The sequence below is a fragment of the Sapajus apella genome, unplaced genomic scaffold (genome assembly GCF_009761245.1).
Source record: "Sapajus apella isolate SASKATOON/1434 unplaced genomic scaffold, GSC_monkey_1.0 scaffold4, whole genome shotgun sequence".
NCBI classification, from domain to species: Eukaryota; Metazoa; Chordata; class Mammalia; order Primates; family Cebidae; genus Sapajus; species Sapajus apella.
Window position 1 is genome coordinate 4,427,558 of NW_022436944.1, and position 19,838 is coordinate 4,447,395.

The window sequence follows — 19,838 nt, forward strand, 5'->3', positions numbered from 1 at the left end:
GGATTCTCAACTAAATCAGAGGTTGTGAGTCTTTTAATTTACTACACATCTCCTTTTCTTGCCATTTTTAGATCACTGCTTTAGTCAGTCGCTTTTACTTACAGGAATGTATTTTATTCCTTGTTTCAAGTGGAGGGATAGGCAAATGGCTGAGAATCAATGCATTATTATACATTAAACAGAATTTCATAGTTAGTAAAATTAAGTCATTCTCTTTTGACACCATAATATTTAGGCAATTTTCATAGACAAGAAAACTCTACACAAATTATTTTTTCCCATTCCAAAAGCTGGTGCTACAGATGAAGTAATCTTTTTTATTCATTCTTGGCCTTCGAAGTTAAACTAAGCCCTTAGGAAAACATAGATGTTGGAATTGTGTATTAAGAATTGAGTATGGTCAAAATGTAATTATTGAATTAACATTGGACATAGACATAGAAGGTAGGTGTGAGAACAAAATCTGCATTCTCCAATGACAATGAAGTAAATGTTTCATGGCCCATATTTGAGAATTATTGCCACAGAAGCTGCATACATGTCTTCGGATTCATACTGTTTGGTTTTGGACCCTGAGTCTGCCACTTTTTCAGCCAACTCAGGCATTAGTTACTTAGTGTTGCTAACTCTCAGTTTATTTAACTGAAAGCCAGGTATGATACACTTCTATTTCACAGAGTTGCAGTGAGGATGCATTGAGGTTATGCATGCAAAGCATTTGGCCCAGAGACTGGTACTAGGAGAGAGTAAATTATCCTGTCATTATCATCACCATCATCATAGGATAAATATGGTATAAAATGCCATATTGAAGATATTTAAGGTAAGAGATACAGCGGATCATGGCGGACAGGAGGCAGGACTAGACTGCAGCTCCGGACAGAGCAGCATACAGAGGCTTGCATTGTGAATTTTAGCTCCAGATCAACTACAAGAACAAACCAGCAACCCTGAGAGGACCCAGAAACCCTCTGAAGGAAATGGACTGCTCCTGCAGGACCAGGCAGACATCCCAAATACTGTGAGTGCCCCAACTGTGGAAGTGGGAAAGGGAGACACTCCTTTCTCAAACACATATCCCCACCGGAGAAGCTGAAAGTCTATTTGCGGGAAACATTCCCAATCTTACCTGGAGCTGAGTCAAGTTAGAGAATGGAGCCAAGCAAAATACAGGGATGGAGTGGGCAGCAGGGAGGCCCTCGGAGTTTGCTGAATCCCTAAGCAGCCCATTCCTGCCTGGCACCACAGGGGTCCATGAGGAGGGTGGCCATAGGAGCAGTGGGTAAAACTCCACCAAGAGAAAGACTTCCCCCAGCTGAACTTTGTAAAAATTTAAGCAGGGCAGGAAGCCTCCTGGCCAGAATGCTGGGGAGGATGTGAATCCGGTTTGCAGAATTCACAGGTGGGAGAAGGACTGAAGCCCTTACCTTTCGCACCTGGAAGGTGGAAAGCCTCAAACAAGTTTTCAAGCCTGCCTTCTGCCTGGAAATAGGCTGTGATGACCAGCCCTTCGATTTGCATGGGAGCTGGTGGGCTTTTTCCCACTTCCCTGACAACCTGCATGACTCTGCAGAAGCAGCCATCATCCTCCTAGGGACACAACTTCGGTGGCCTGGGAATCTTGCCCCATCCTCACAGCAGCCACAACAAGACCCGTCCAAGGAAAGTCTGAAGTCAGACTCACCTAGCCCACCTCCACATGAGGTCCTTCCCTACTCACCCTGATAGTGGAAGACAAAGGACATATAATCTTGGGAGTTCTAGGGCCCTGCCCACTGTTTGTCCTGCCCCACATTATTACAGCTCATGCCTTCTGGAAAGCACCACCTCCTAGCAAGAGGTCAACCAGCACAAAAATAGAGCATTAAACCACTAAAGCTAAGGATGGGATCCATTGCACCCTCCACCACTCCAACCAGAACAGGTGCTGGTATCCATGGGTGAGAGACCCATCGACAGTTCACATCACAGGACTCTGTGCAGAAAACCCCAGCATCAGCCAGGAGCTGTGTAGGCTCGCTGGGTGGCTAGATCCAGAAGAGAGACAACGATCGCTGCAATTTGGCTAACGGGAAGCCACATCCATAGGAAAGGGGGGAGAGAACAACCTGTAGGACACAAAAATCTGAACAACAGTCTTCAGCCTGTGAGAAACCCCTCATATAGGCACTGAGGAAGGAGAGCTAAGCAGAACCCCGGCACAATTAAGGCCTGAAGAACATCTCAGTTTATAGGGTTACTACTCAATTATTTCCCTTTATATAATCCTGTATATATAATCATATAATAGTTCATAGTATGAGTGCCTAAAGAATATTTCCCTACACACACACACACACACACACACACACACACACATATATATAATTATATCTTAGTTCATTATAGGAGGAATGCCTAGAGCAGACACAGTGCAGAGCATGATTTAAGGGAGAAACAGTTATACAAGGACAAGAATCCAAGGCCCAGGCGGCAGCGTTCAGTATCATAAAGAAACCCATTGTATGGCAGGCTTGGGGCAAGAGCCGCTCCTCCTGATAAAGGAGTTGTAGGACCTTGCTCCAGCTCTTGTGGAAGGCTGCTCTCAGCAATCGCACCTTGGTGACTGTGAACTTTATCAGCTCTTGCGGCTGTACTGCTCGAAAAACATCTTCCCATAGAACTCATTGGAAGCTGCCAGCAGGTGGCAGTAACCCTGACAGCTCTGTCACTACTGTGTGGCTTAAAGCATCCCCCCCATAAATCTTCTTAGAAATAGTTTGCCCATAGATAGAGATATTGCACACTGCACCCTCTTCACTGTGTGCAACCCACCTTCAAGCCTTGGTGACCTAATGGGGGTGAACGCCTTATTACACACGGCCCTTGCCTCGATGACCTAATGGGAATGGGCCCCTTGCTGTGCACTGTCCACCTCTTAGCCTAGGTGACTTAATAGGGGTGGACCCCTTATTTTATTGCTAACGACCCTATCACGATCCTTAAAGATGATTTCACTCACTGCCCTGCCCCCTAACCTATACACAATAAATACTCATGCTTCTGTATGTTCGGAGCCTCACCTAACTCCACTCATAAGTGGCGTGGCCCCTTGAGCCCAGCTGCATTTTCCCTGTACTTCTGTGTCCTGTCTCTTTATTTCTCAGATCTTGTGCCTCAGCACTGCATAAGGGACACCCCACAACCCTGTGGGGCCTTCAGCCCTACACAGCCCTAGATCTTCCCCCTTAGAGACTACCCAAATGGGAAGAAACCAAAACCCAACCCTAGTAATATGACAAAATAAGGCTCATCTAACCCCTCAGAAATTGCACTAGTTCACCAGTAGTGGATCCAAACCAAGAATAAATCCCCGACATACCTGAAAAAGAATTCAGGAGGTTAGTTATTAAGCTAATCAGGGAGGGACCAGAGAAAGGCAAAGCCCAATGCAAGGAAATCCAAAAACTAATACAAGAAGTAAAGGGAGAAATAGTCAATGAAATAGATGGCTTAAAGAAAAAACAATTCAAGAAACTTTGGACATTATTTTAGAAATATGAAATGCTTTGGAAACTCAGCAATAGAATTGAACAAGTAGAAGAAACACATTTGGAGCTCAAAGGCAAGATCTTTCAACTGAGCCAATCCAGCAAAGACAAAAGAATAAGAAAATGTGAGCAAGCCTCCAAGAAGTTTGGGATTATGTTAAATGACCAAACCTAAGAATAATCGATGTTCCTGAGGAAGAAGACAATTCTAAAAGCTCGGAAAGCATATTTAGGGGAATAATCAAGAAAACTTCCCTGGCTTTGTGAGAGATCTATATAGGGTGGAGGTCGGCCATTTCCCATTTAAATAATAATTAAAAGTCATATACTAAAAATATGTGAATTAGATAATGATTTTAGGCATCCGTGGCTTGATATTATGCAGATCACTATAATCAGATTTTAGTGACCTGCAAATACATCAAAATTGTCCTTTACCAACTTAGATTTTGTTTTATGTTCATATACTACAAAAACATCAATGTAAATAATAAAAATTATAAAGAACATCCCTCAGGTACTGCTTGGTTAAAAGGCAAAGGTATTTGTCAATCCCTGAATATCTATTTCCCAGACCATATTAAAAGAGCACAATTAGTATCACCTGCTGGAATTAGAAGCAAATTCAAGGTTAGTAGACTTCTGTAAGTTTAATAGGATTATTGTAGCTTGGAAGTCAGAAGAAGGAACAGAAATAAATCACAGGGGAGGACACTCAGCCTCCTTGTAGATGCAGCATCTTACCAACAAAATTTCCTGGCCTCCTGTTACCTGTCTAAACACTCCAATAGCTTCTTATTTCACTCCGAATAAAAGCCAAAGTTGTGTTAACATCTTAGAAGGTCCTACATTATAAGATCTTATCCTACTTGTCTGTTCTCATCCATAACTACCTACCTCTTGTTCAGTCTCTTCTAGAAAACTTGCCTCCTTTTAATTCCTCAGACACAGCAGATGTGACTGCATCTCGGAACACATCTCTGCAGCGTATCCCTTCACTTCCTTCAATAATTTGTTTAAATGTCACTCTCTCAGTGAAGTCTGTCTTGTAATTAACTCAGTGTTTCTGAAATCCCTTGCCCTATAATTTTTTTTCCATGGAACTTATCAGCTGTCATTATTTAATGTAAATATTTATCATATGAGAGTCTGATTCCCTTGACTAAAATTCCAAACTCCACAAGAGAAAGTGTTTTTGTCTCTTTTATTGACTGCTATATTTGATGAATGAACGAGTAGTCTCATGCTGGATGACTGAAGCAGAGGGCACTGGAGATTTCTTGATGCTGCAAGATACATCTTCTGTCTGCCATGGTCTGTTAGACTCCTGACACATGCAGCCAACTCACCAAGTGGCAAGCATATCTTCAAGAACAACCTCCTTTTTAGGGATTTTCCCAGAATAATACTCCAATGACCTTACTGCTTAGCTGTCTCTTTGATCCTTGGCTATATGCCTCAGGACTGTACCTCCGTTTCTGATTCCTTCAAGTTGATGATTGCTTTGGAATACCATTGAACTACTTGCCCTTCCATCTAAGTCTCTGTATTGTATCCTTGCTCACCATTCAGATAGAATCACCTCTGCCATCCTTTCTAATGGAGGAGGAGCAGCCTGCAGCCTGCTTCAAATACATTTACATCCTTAAAATATGCAGCCCTCAGGGTATCAGTTTGCCAGCTACAATTTTGTACTTATAGCCAGGTCTGCATTTTAAAAAATATTCCAGATATAATATGTAGAACATAAAGAGAAGTCTCCCTCCACCCCTGCCATTTCCTTCATTTTATCATCTTATTTTCTCTGTTCCTCAGTTAATATTCCTGATATTCCTCTGCTTTCTACTGAGTTACTTTCGACTTGCTTTGAGGTCTCTCTTCCCAGCCAGTGTCCTGGAGGCCTATTTCCCATGCCATGCCTCTCTGTATCTTAAATTTCAGAAGCAGGCGTGGAGTGCCGGCATCTAAAACACATCTGCCAAGTAGGTACATTGGTGAATACTGAGCACAGGCCAGGAATGAAGCTGGGAAGGGGCTTGAAGCCAGGGCTGCACTGGCTCATGTTGCTAAGCTATGTAACAGAAGTCAAAGAGCCAAGAAAAAGAGCCAGATATAAATTTTTATCATGTAGAAGTTTTAATTCTGGGAACAAGAGTGGTTTATTTTTAAATACTAGAGTCATCATTTGCTAGTGATGTTAAAACTTCAGAGAAAGTTTTATTTCTGCTGTTTGCACCTAGGACTGATAAAACCTGCTTATATTTAATACGTACACCCAACAAACTCGGGTCTTCCTGAGGTTCACATCTTTGTTTAATAATCTCCCTTTGATTGTTGATAGAAGTTGTAACTTGCTTCTAATACATAGAATTTGGCAAAGAAAGGTGAAAGGATGTCACTCCTATGGTTATATCATATTATACAAGACTCCATCTTGCTTACAGCCTGGCTCTAGGGACACTCCTTAGTGGCTTGATGAAGTAAACAGACATGTTGGGAAACCCAACATGACGAGGAAGGTTGAGGGCAACCTACGGCAGCTGTGGGTGATTGCTATACACTATCCAGCCTGAAGCTGGAGCACTTAGTCACATAGTTGCGAAGAAAAATGAATCTTGCCAAAAATCTGAGTGAGCTTTTTATTTTTCTCAGTCAAGCATCCAGATAAGAATGCAGCTCCGGCTGACCTATGCTGCAAGCTTATGAGATGCTAAGCACATAAGAAAGCTCAGCTGAGCTCAGGCTCCTGACCCATAGAAACTGAAATGATGAATGCTAGTTGTTTTAAGCCTTCTTTTTCGTTTGTTTGTTCGTTACCCAGCAACAGAGAACTAAGACCTGGTGGTGGCTTCCCAATGACTGAAAAAAAAAGAAAAAAGAAAAACATTAAAAAATACTGTCGTATCAGCAGACCCAGGAGAAGCCTGAATTTTATCAGGTGAGATCATTTTTTTCCTAACATTCCTGCCACATTTTATTTTACTAGCATTGAGCAACTTCCAGTTCCTAAACTAAGAGATGTTTTGACCTTATTGATTACACTTAATAATTGAACTGGACCAGATTTTCTTTATGCAATTGAGACTAAGAAATGCCCTACATGTCTCACTGGTTTTTATAAAGAGGGTAAAATTTGAGAGTGCCTGCGGATGTGTTTACCATAAAGTGCAGCTCTACCCACACATAAGGTATTAATATTTCATGATAATTATGACTTTCAAAATGAAATGTACTTAAATGTCAAGTGGAGTCAATATGGGTTTCTAATTGTCTCTACCAGGTTGTATTGATATTTCCATGTTAGGTGGATCTAAAAAAATTTGGTGATATATTCATTTATATTTTTAAACACTCTCAAGTAAGAACTTTTTAAATCATAACTTTTTTTCTGATGGTAGCAAAGACAGCATAGGGCTCCTGAATTTAGTAAAGTGAAAAAGTGTGCCAGTAGCAAAAATGGTGTAGAAGGTACAGAAAAAATAAATTTGTCAAATCATGTGAGATGTTTGGTGCAGTGCCTGAAACAAAGGAAGTACTTGATATATGTTAGCCATGATTACTTTTATTGTGTTTATCACTTATTATTAGTGTCTTTATTAGATATTTGGTGGGTGGGGATAGAGTTGAGTAAGAAGCAGTTCTCTGTATTAAAGAGCTTGATAGGAAAGGCATGTAAAGTTTACTTCAAAAAAAAAATCCATAAATAAATATTGAACTCAAGTCAATGATATGAATGCCACAGTATTTAGGGAATGAAGTGTACTGATGTTGGCAACTGACTTTGAAATGTATCAAAAAACTAAGATGGATTGATAAGTGGATGAATGGATAGATATGGGATTAAAACAAACACAGCAAAATGGTAATTGTAGAATCTAGGTGGTAGATATTAGGGTGTTCAGAATATAATTATTTCAGCTTTTATATATGTTTGAACCTTTTCATAATAAAATATTAAGAATATCATAAAAATAAATTTGTAATTTTATTATGGTTTTTCTTGATGAAAATTCAAAATCAGTTTACCTTAATAGCTGTCACATAGCATATCTGATGTACTTATTGCTTAAAAATAACAATTACTGAGTAGTACTTATTATGAAAGATGACAGGTGCCACTGCTAAAGAGGTGATATTTTAAAATAACTTTAAGAATGCAATTGAATTGTTTGTAACTCAATGGATAAATGCTTGGGAGGATGGATACCCCATTTTTTATGACATACTTACTTGACATTGCATGCCCGTATCAAAACATCTCATATGGCCAGACGTGGTGGCTCATGCCTGTAATCCCAGCACTTTGGAAGGCTGAGATGATTGGATCATGAGGTCAAGAGATCGAGACCATGCTGGCCAACATGGTAAAACCCCATTTCTATTAAAAGTACAAAAATTAGCTGGGCGTGGTGTTGCATGCCTGTAGTCCCGGCTAAATGGGTGACTAAAGCAGGAGAATTATTTGAACCTGGGAGATGGAGGTTGCAGTAAGCCAAGATTGTACCACTGAAGTCCAGCCGGGTGACAGAGTGAGACTCTGTCTCAAACAAACAAACAAAAACTCATGTACCCCTAAATATATACACCCACTATACACCCACAACATTAAAAAACTTTCAAAAGGTTAAAAAAAGGGGTGAATAGGCACAATAATTTTTTTTTTTTGAGACAGAGTCTCACTCTGTTGCCAGGTGCCAGGCTGTAGTGCAGTGGCACAATCTCGGCTCACTGCAACCTCCGAGTCCTGGGTTCAAGCAATTCTCCTGCCTCAGCCTCCCAAGTAACTGGGACTACAGGCGCGCGCCACCATGCCCAGCTAATTTTTGTATTTTTAGTAGAGACGGGGTTTCATCATGTTGGTCAGGATGGTCTCGATCTCTTGACCTCATGATCCGCCCGTGTTGGCCTCCCAAAGTGCTGGGATTACAGGCTTGAGCCACTGCACCCAGCCAGGCACAGTAATTTTCGTCGAATATTTCACAACTATGAAGATATTATATATCCTAAATATATATGATTCAACCATGATTAAAATTAATGATGCAATTAAAAGCTAAATATTTCAGCAATTAGAAAAGAGAAAATCTAGAAAGAAACTTTGATATTAGCTCTAAAACTATCACATGACAGAAGACGTTACACTCGTCCCTCCATATCAATATATGCAGAACTCATGGATATAGAGAGACAACTGTAAGACACTTGAGCATCAGTGGAGTCTGGTTTCTGCTAGGAATCCTTGAACAAATCCCCTGAAACTACTGAAGACTGACTATATTCTTTTTTAATAAAGAAAATCAATATTAAAAAATATCTACATACTAGTTTTCATCATAAAAATCATCAGGAAGTTGAATTCTGTTCCAGATAATAAAATTGCTGAAGACCAATCCTAATTGATTCAAAGGTTTCCTTTCATTGTTCCAGAAATATTTGACTTAGAACTTTGAAAATATAAATGCTTGTTATAGGGAACTAAATGTGTTGGAATTTTGTTGTCGAAAATAATATTGATTCACTTAAATGAGTAAACTATGTTACGGGAAGTTGTCTGGATTGAAATATGAAAATACAAACAAGTCTCTCTGGGAGCACAGAGGAATGAGCCACCAGAAAATAATTGGAAGAGTAGGTGATGGTTCAGTTTTGTTTTGGAGAATGAGGATGAGTTGAAAATCAGAAGAGAAATAGCAGAAATAAGGACACGGAAGTGCAAAAGAATTTTATATTAAATGCTGATGTGTACTTTTATTAAAATGCTTCATGTTAAGTCTATTCAAGAAGGTTCCTTTCAATATTTGTGATGCAAACCTCTTAGCTAATAACTTTTACTTAGTTTTAAGGTCCCTTTTCCTTTCTAAATAGTTGTAAGGTTAAAACAATATTTAAATTTTATAAGCAATATGAAAAATTCTAGAAATTACAGACACTTATTATCTAGGATCTATATAACATCTTAAACTTGTTATTGAACTCAGACATCTCAGTCCATTTAATAGAGGAGTCATATGCTCACTATAGTTTTAGAGTTTGTAATGGCAATTTCATATATACTAAATTATGTGAAGGGAGAGCATTGTGTAAGAAATAACATGAAAGAAAATGTATAAATACCCAGGGTTCCCTGATCACTGGAAATAGAACATTGAAGGTGCAATGTAAACAACAGTGTGAATGGCTAATTTTTTGTATCAACCTGGCTGAGACATGGTGCCTAGATATTTGGTCAAACACTGTTCTGGATGTTTCTGTGAAAACTGGATGAGATTAATATTTAAATCAATGGACTTCAAGTAAGGCAGATGACCTTCATAATATTGGTGGACCTCATTTAATCAGTTGAAGGCCTTAGTAGAACAAAGAGTGATCTCCCCAGAGCAAGAAGGAATTCTGCCAGTAGACTACCAATAAATTTAGGCTGCACCTCTTCCCTGAGTCTCTAGCTTCCTGGCCAGGCATACAAATTTGGGACATTCCCTTCCAAAGGTACATGAGTTATTTCCTTAGAATAAATTTTTCTCTCTCTCTTTCTCCATGTGTGAGAGTGTGTGTGTGTGTGTGTGTGTGTGTGTGTGTGTGTGTGTGTGTATGCTATCCCCATGACTAATACAACTAGTTTTCTAACAGTGAACATTTAATCACTGTGAATAATAATTTCCCATCTCTAAAATAAAGGATTTGGGCTAGCTGACCTCAAATTTTCTTGCAGCCAGATTGTCTGTGAACTACAATTTTAGGCCATTTTCTCAAAGAACTCTGGGACAGCAAAGCCTGAATGCACTACATTTTATTTCCAATGTTAATCACTTATAATATGATCTTTAGTTCTAAAGGACAAGAATTGTAATTACAAATAAATTACAATAGAAAATTTTACATACAAATTAAATAAGCATATGTATTTACTATGTTTCTATGAAAATAGTTTGTAGCTATATGAGACCAGCACAAATGTTTAGAAATGGAATATTTTTCTCCCCCCCAAAAATTTGCTGCTTGTTTCCATGCATTTTTTTTCATGAACTGGCCAGAACAACTGATACTTGGTTATCATTTTGGTTAAAACTTATTGCTTTGATTGGAATTAAATTTATTTTCAAAGGTTTTTCCATGTTTACAGTGTTATTTGCTTTGTAAAGCTAATGATCTATGCAGAATTTTCATGCATATGTCATCAAAAGCATTTACATAAAGACACAAAATAATTTATTTTTCTGATAATCCATCCATGTTGGCAACTATGTTTTTTAAGCAGATGGCACTATGATAAATTATCTATTATGTAGCAATCATGGCACGAATCTGGAAACTTTGCACAGATGCTTATAATGAGATGTTCATGATCACATACTACTTGTACATTCAGAGAATAACAGATCCTTCTGTTATGAAAGAAGCTTATGTGGTGAGTTTTTTAGAAATGTTTAGTGGTACTGCTTTGGTTTAAGGATGATGTATTCCCCAGTGAATATATTTGTTATATTTGATAGTTTCAATCTAAGGTAAGATATTTCCAAGAGAAGATTCTGATGGAATGTATCCATTTAAAGTGTATTCACTTTTTAAAAAGAAGCTGAAAATATCCTGGGCTTAAAGGTGTTTACAAAGCAGGCTTTCTAGATCTCAATACAACTTTACTCTTTAACTACAGTGCTCTCCAGTCTATCATTTGAGAATAACTTCATTTTCTTATATAGAGAAAATATTATTTTAAGTGGAAAATAAATGTTGATATCAAAATATATGAATTGAGGTGCTATATCAATTCTCCTCTAAATACAGCAGGTTATAGAATAGCTAAAATGGACCATTCAGGGGGAAAAAAAGAGGATGTTATTCAAAGGAAAAGGGATAATCACACTTGAGTTGTAAAGAACTTTAGATAACGTAAATAGGGAGGTAGTGACGTGGAATCTTGAGTGATAATTTTCAAGGAAATCAAATGAATCACATATAATATAAATACAAATAACTTACAGAAACATAGATCACAATGGTGTATTTCTTGTTTTTTTAATACTGAAACATTACATTTCTAATATTTGAATGTCTGAGTCTCAATTCTGATACCAATGCTGTTTCTCTGATATAGGTATGGTGAAAGACATGAAGGTTATAGCATATTTTAGGTCCTAGCTAATTTATATGACTCTCTGTTTTGTGTGTATATTGCTAATTTACCACTCTGCTTATACAAACACTCTTTCCAAAAATTCAGTGGAAGAAGATATGAGACCATTTGGAACGTGCACAAATATTCCTGAGTGTTTTAATTTTATTGTATGCTTTATATTTCAGTATTATAAATAACAATTCTCATCTATCTACATATTTATTATATTGGCAGTCATTATTGAACTTTAAGACTACAAACTACAGCTGATGAATTATATGCCAATTTATGTGCCACCTGTCTTTCAGTTTTGTATCTCAAAACTGAATTACAAACACTTTTTACTTAGGGACATTGAGAGTTGCTTCGAGTGTGTATAAATTTGGTTGATATATAATAAATTTGATGTCCATTTTATAAAAATTTTAATATATTTGGAACTTTTATTGAAATAAACTATGACAGCATTAAAAATTACAATTTAAAGATTGTACAGTATTTTTATTCTTTTTATGTGGCCCAAAGTTGTCATTTTTTTCTCATTAAGAAAAATATAATACACATTTTTTTGCAATACCTTTGCAAAAGTACCACATGCAACAAATCAATATAAAAATGTGGAAATTGTGTTTTTCTTTCTTCTGTTTGTACTTCCCATTAAATATACTCATTTAGGAAAATTTTTTTAACATACAAATAGATTTATAAGTGTATGAATTAAGTAGACATAGAGAGAATGAATAATTTTTCCTATATTTAATTTGTTTCTTTTTCTTACCTATTTACTTTTACATTTTTTTAATCGTTGAGAACTGTATTTAATGGCTATAGGGAAATAACAAAACTATCCATGAAAAATGAGGCCAACAGTTTTTTTAAAACGTGGTTGGAGATGCCTCTCTTTCCCTAAGACCTTTTCAGGGTTTTCATAAAGTCAAACTATTTTCATAATACTAAGACCTTGTTTGTCTTTTCATATTTAACTATTTCAGAAGTGTATAGAGACATTTTCCAGAGGTTGCACAACATGTGATATCACAATGGATTGAACTCAGAAGTGGATATGAGAGTCCAGCTGTCTTTTATTAATGTAGACATTTAAAAGAATTTTCAAAAATATGAAACAATGACACTCTTTTGATTATATTTTTGCTAATTTGAAAAACAAAGTTATTTTACCTAAAAATATATTTATGTTAACATATAATGAGTTTATTACTGAATTGAATAAATTAGTTCATATTTTTAATTTTTTTCTAATTAAGACCTAATACTATAAATATTAATAGGCATAGTTTATATTTTAAAAATATTTAAAATCCTCAATAGTTTTTAAATATATAAAGGGGTTCAAAGTCCCAAAACTTTGAGAACCTCTGTCCTAGATTTATCTACAATTCCTGAGATTATTGCCATTTTCTCTATGAATATAAAAACTTAAAGTACTAGGATCTTCTGTTACTTTTTCTCTTAACCTATTCAGTGAAAAAATATATATCGAGGATTGTAATAATCAAATCATTGTGCTAAGTATTGGGGCTAAAAGGGTCCCTAAAACCCCATGTCTATATTAGAAAAAGGAGTGTCCTGAAGCTATTATATGCTAATCAATAAAGGGACACCCACTTGTGATACTGCAGCATATTTCTGACACAGAGCATTGTTTACTGAATAGTGCTTTCAGTATTTTTACCTTAGCTATTCTTTAGCCGAAATGATGCAAAAAATCTAAGTTACTGCCTTCCTATACCTAAGATCCTAGTGCTTGAATTGCACAAGTTCCAGAGTGCATCTGGGCTATCCATGCTGCCCCAAGGAAATTTAAGTTTATTACAGTAGAAATATAAAAAGAAAGAAAAAACATCCTTACAATTTAGGCTTTTAGAGGGTCTATTTTAAAGTTAAAGCTTTAGATTTAGAAAATTGATCTTCTGTAAGAGAATAAAATTGTATTAGTTCATTTTCACACTGCTGATAAAGACATATCCAAGACTGGGTAGTTTACAAGAGAACTCACAGGTCCACGTGGCTGGGAAGGCATCACAATCATGGTAGAAAGTAAAAGGCACGTCTCACATGGAGGCAGACAACAGAAGAAGAAGGCTTGTGCAGGAAAACTCCCTGATATAACGACCATCAGTCATCAGATCTTGTGAGACTTACTGTTACAGGAACAGCATGGGAAAGACCTGCCCCCGTGATTCAATCGCCTTCCACCAGGTCCCTTCCACAACATGTGGAAATTCAAGATGGGATGTGGGTGTGGACACAGCCAAACCATATCACAAGTATTCTTGAAAAGCAAAACAGAAGACATTTAAAATGACAGGACATATGTTTATGTCACACCAATAATTGGAGAAATGATAAAGACATGAAACTTAGCCTTAAGAAGATATACCTCATGTGATCTGAAATAGGGTTTAGAAGAGGACAATGAAACCTGCAATAGTGAGTGCTAAAACTTACAGTAACCATGTGTCAAGAAGCAAATACAGCATCATAAGCCTGGCCAGCATGAGCCCCACCACTCTCCCTGAGCACCATGGAATGCAAGCCAAGGCTTGAAGCATACCAGCTCTCACATGAGCCCACGCCATACATATCCTAGATAGAGAAGTCATGTAGGTTATGCTTTTTATTGTTGTTTGTTAAGTGTCTTCATCAACAGTTTTCTGCAGGTTGCCTGTGAATCACGCCATGGAGGTTATTCTCACACATGCTGCAAGATTCTTCTGAGTTTTATTCAAAGTTTTCAATGTGGACACTCCAATATTTACTTCTAGCACAATTGTAGGCCGTTTGAACACCATAAGAGAATTCATGAACTTACAGTGATATACACAGGAAAGACCTTTGTGACTGAACTATGGAGTCCAGTCCCAGATCTGTTATTCATAATGATTTATATCCATACCACAGAATCATTATTAATCCCTGGAATAAAAACCAGAAGCCTAGTTATTAGAGCTCAAGGTCACGATCTTTTAGGAAAACAAACATATATACATGCAGACTAAGGAAGTAACAGGTTATTCAAGGAAATCAAGAAAAGAGGAAAAAGAGACACTTAACCTGTAAATCTTCTTTCTGGGACTCTGAACTGTCAAAATACTGAGCTTCTTTTCAGGCACAGAATGAACATACCCAGAGCAACATCTTAAGCTCTAAATGTTGTGGCCTAGAGATTATTTGAAAGGGGGGTGGGATTTGTAAATACCAGGGCCAATATGAAGGCCAGAAAGAAAATTCACAGCTAGAAATATGGACACAAAGCCACTACGGTGAGGTCTTGGGAAGCCAGAGAAGAATATTGCACTGAGTTTTGTTATTGTTTAAGGTATGAGGACATCTCCATCACTCTTGAGCTGGATGCCATTGTGAGTCACAGCAGGATAATGATGCACAATTGCTTAAAGAAAGCTCTGCCTGTACTGGTGGCATAACTACTAATGAAGAAAATGTAAATTCATGGGCTCACCTCAGACTTCTAGAATCAGAGACTCTGAGGATGAAGTTCAGCAATATGCTTTAATATGCCCATTAGTTGATCCTGAGGCACCATTACTTTGACAACTAATTTTAGGGAAAGGCATAGTGCCCTCTAGTGTTCACATGGTATAATAAAGGTTAGTTTCCAGATTTTACGTAGCCAAATTTGGAGAGATGGCTCCAAGTGGAAGAACAATCAAATTTGATAATATTCAGCCTTCAGCTTCTAGAATTAAACGGCACACTTACGTAAGAGTAAGTGTCTTTTCCAGGTAGGATGTAATCGAGACTATATTTTATAAATTAAAACAACAGAATTATATTCCCGATAATCTCAGTTGCACCTTGGCTTCTGTACATTGGCTTCTATACCTATTGAAATAATGGCATGCTTTGTATTAGCGCAAGGCCAAATACAGCCCAAACAAAGTATTTATTGTTCAGTTTTTACTTTTAAATTAGATGTCTTTTTTAGTTTACAGAAAGAAAATCGACATTGTTAATTTTCCCTCAACATTTTAGAAATTTCATTTCAAATATCTAGATTGAACTTAAAAATCTGAGCATGGCCCTTTGCCAGAGCTTTACAGTGACTTATAAAGGAAATAAATGCTTGAACAGTGCTAGGAATATAAATACTCAGATGTTTAAGGTCTTGAGATCTCTGATGAGGACCCAGGCCCCAAGATCTGAATGGGGAAAAGATAAAGTAAACTCGAGGTAGGGAAGGGAGGGATGAACTGAAAGAGAAGACCTTGTCGCTGAGGTATATCATAACCAAGAAGACTAGAAATAGCAGTCCGACATGGGCATGCAGAAAAAATGGCAAAAACGGTGCCGCAAGTCTCTCAGAGCTTGCTTCAGGCCTGCAAGATCTGCAGAAATTCTTCATTGTCTCTTTGGGTACGTGGCAATACCAGGAGGACCTGTGACCTGCAAGACACCCCAAGTTAGGGATAGAATCAGGTAAACTTGTGATCTGAGGCTGTGGAGAGCTACATAGTCATCCTCAGTGAATGCCAGCCTGATAGTCCAGAACCAATCAGAAGCAGCGGCACACCTGCAGACATCAGTTCAGGACTGACTTCAAGTGCAAGGTCAGTGAAGACAAGATGATGTGTGTGGATAATACCTTCCATAAAGGTTAGAATGCTTCACACTAAAGCAAGGCACTGAACTCAGGAAAGTCATGGCAGAAACAGACCCTTTGAAGCAGAAAATAGTTCTGATAGTGTGTTTCAACTTTATATTGACAGAATATTTAAGTGAAAACAACTATTTTAAACTAGAAGGGCTCAAATTATGTTTAAGAAGTAAGCATAAAGTCCTCTCCTCTGCCACCACCATCAGCAAGAAAGTGTGCTCTGAGATCAATGAGGTCGGTTATAGAAAAGAAATTTATGTTTTCAGAGTTAAAATTGTAATAACACAGAAGGAGTCATGATCCACGAACCTGTCTTTTCCAATAGTCTTCTTAGACCTTCCATGCAAAGCTCTTCTTGCAGCAAGTGAGGTACTTTGGTAACACTTCAGATGAGTAGATCAATTTTCTGTCCAAAGCAATATTATATTTGAACTTAAGTAAATGCACATTCTTTATCAGGAACAATCGTTATGGGCAATTTATGCACTGCATAAAAGCAGTAATAAACTGTATCTGTTGAAATGGAATTTCTCCTATCATACTAGCATCTCTTCAAATAAATTTCAGAAGAAGCTATAACAATCAAGAAGTTTCTCAGGAATACTATTTTTGGAAATCAATAGGACGTATTTACCACAGCTATGTTGAGTAATCTGGCATGTGGGTTTTTCAGTATTGACATCCATTCCAGGCCATCAGATATATGGCACAGCCAAGATTTGAGTGCAAACAATCCAAGATATGCTACATAAAGTGATGCCAAATGTGATAATAAATGCCTTCTACAAAAACAAGCCTTACTCATAAAAGACATTCTTTGTGAACAGATAACTCATGCTGACAGCTTGTGAATTCCAGAATTCTTTAGGCAGTTTTTCTACTGCCTTTCTCTCTAGCCCAAGTTTGTAACGTTAACTGATCAGCACAAAAAAGATAGTTAAGAATGCATTTTTAAAAACACAATTTAGATAATTTGGTATTTGCAATAGCATACAACAAAAAGTTTTGATATATTATCTTGTACACGTGTAGACCAGTATAGAAATCTAAGCATTAAAAAAATATTTTAGCATAACGTGAATGTGCATATAATTTTTGTTATATGTTTGTTGCTTTATCCTTAGGCAAAAGTTTCTAAACAGTGTATGTTTTAAAATGCATCCATAAATCTACTTAAAGTGCTTCTTTATTCAAGCCTGCAAACATAGCATTGTCTCTGTCAATTTATTTGTCCTCCGTTCTAGTAAGTGACATTGTTCTTGAGTAGTAATCAATTGATGTCTCCCTGCCATCTGGCATTCTGTTGCTAAGCACAGCTGCAACACTGTAAGGTGAAGTGTGAGTGGCAAGAAGAAGGGTTTATGTTCATCACTATGTAACATTCCAGACTCCACAGTCAATAAATTCTTTCTGTGCCAAGCTGATACCATGAAGTGCTTTATCTTAACAGGTGATGAAATGCCTCAGTAATTTATTTAAGAAAATATGATGAAAAGTAATCAGGCCAATGAGATTTTGAAGATCTTTATTTATGGAGTGATCTCACACAAAAAGGATACTGGTTTTTTGTTTTTTTTTTTCTTTTGAATATATGCAAATCATTACACAAAATGAGAGTACTAAAAACACTGAGTTCATATTTGTTTTCTGTCACTTAGAAATGTGTTATAGTATTTCTTATTGACTCATTTTTACCTTCAGTAGAGGCTTATATAATTCATCATTAAATATCTTAGAGTGAAATCTTGTGTTATTAATAAATATACATAGAAAACAGGCATATACCAGAAGTCTCCCAGACAACAATACCGCAAGTCTTTAATTACAGAAATTGAGTCCCATTAATATTGTAAAATTTAAGTAAAAACTTAAATTCTGATTAAAATAGTTCTCAAGATACTGCTAATGATCTGCCTTCAAAATATCATAATCAGCTGTTACTAAGATTGGGTGTGGTATATTAAAATTTTATGCAAACTTTCCTCGAAACAAGAACAGTACGATTTTGATTGGAGCCATTATTACTAATGCCTAAGTGCACCTATGCATTCCATGATGTCTCCCTTTGCCATTGTATTTCATGACTACAACCATCAGCATAACCACCATTAATACCTAATTCAGGAATATCTTTCTGAATTTGATGTTCCAGATTTTCTTTTGCCTTTCTTAGACAAAAGAGATATGCTAAACCTTCAGATAAATTGCTTCAGTGAGGGCATCCAGTTGAAATAAAACTGGCTGAGAAAATACCTTGGGGAAGGGACTGACAAATCCCTGTAGTAGATAACCACCTAAAATAGATGAATGACTTCAAAAAGTATCCCCAGTGATGAGAAGCATTTTTTTAAGTGTGCTTTCTCTTTTAACAATGAAATTCTTAGAGAAAGAGGCACACTGTACATTTAAAGGAGTTTTAAGAAAAAGAATAGCCATGTTTTATACTTTGTTAATATTTTCAAACAAGTACCAAATTTTTAGATAGTATATATTATTTGCCTTTGAGGAATTGGATGACTCCTGCCCATTCTGGTGAGAGCTACTCAGTCTGCTGATTCAAATGCTTATCTCTTCTGGAAACACCCTCACAGACAGATCCAGAAAAAAATGTTTTACCAGCTGTTAGGGCATTCATTTGCTCATTTAAGTTGACACAATCATCACGGAGTTTTTCATGCCTTTTCTGTGACTACTGACTTAAATTTCCAAAGTTAATGTAGGCATAGTTTTAACAATTTGTCCAAAAAATAAGTTAGATGTGGTTATCTATTTGCAGAAGAATACTTTGTAAGGCCGGCAAATAAATTGACCCTTCCAGTCATATTTCTTAGGATTTGTAACACTAATCTATATGTTTTATGTCATGTTGATCATTAAAACAGTGCCAGAAATCTGACATAAGTACTGTGATGATAGAGAAAGGGGCTAAAGTACCATTAATTGGGTTTAAAGAGAAAGTCAGGAGTAAAATAATTACTTGGAGACAGCAAATTACAGTGATGATTTTCATGGCCAGCAAAATGAGCTTCTGTGTATTTAGAAATACACCCTGAGCAAATCTCTGTTTTATAATAAAATCATGCTGGGAATGTAATCACCAAATATGAACAGACTGAAAAACAATGTTAAGATACAGATTGCACTGAGACATATCAATATTAATTTTTATTTGCCTAATTATATTTAGTAATTGCAGTCATATACTAGCAATACAGTGCTTAGCTAAATGTCAGACTATTTGGCATTGCATTGGCAATCCAGTTCCAAAACAAAGGTGAGTCTCAACAGTTCACAATTTCTGCATTGTATCTTTTGACTCCGCTCAATAAATAGATTTAAATGTTGGCATTTGCAAAGTTATTCTGAAGTAATAAAATACAGTTTCAAAAAAATAACAGAAAAACATCTGGGAATATCACAAAGATGATAAAGGGAAAGGAAACCAAAGAAAAAGATTGAGAGAGAGAAAAAAAAATCGAAGGAGACAGCATCAGATGACCCTGGTTTTGAAGGTGAGACCCTGCTGTGGAGGGTGCCTACTCTTTTGAGTGGCTTCCCA

The 19,838-nt window shown here is 36.9% G+C and overlaps 1 protein-coding gene across 1 annotated transcript in view; it reads left to right on the forward strand.

Moving 5' to 3' along the window:
* The first annotated feature begins 6,385 nt into the window (after positions 1-6,385).
* BCHE (butyrylcholinesterase) overlaps positions 6,386-19,838 on the forward strand; it is an 81,343-nt gene continuing 67,890 nt past the window's right edge. Inside the window, exon 1 of the mRNA XM_032261475.1 lies at positions 6,386-6,468. The gene's annotated coding sequence lies outside the window, so the exon portion shown is untranslated. The remainder of the gene's footprint in view (positions 6,469-19,838) is intronic.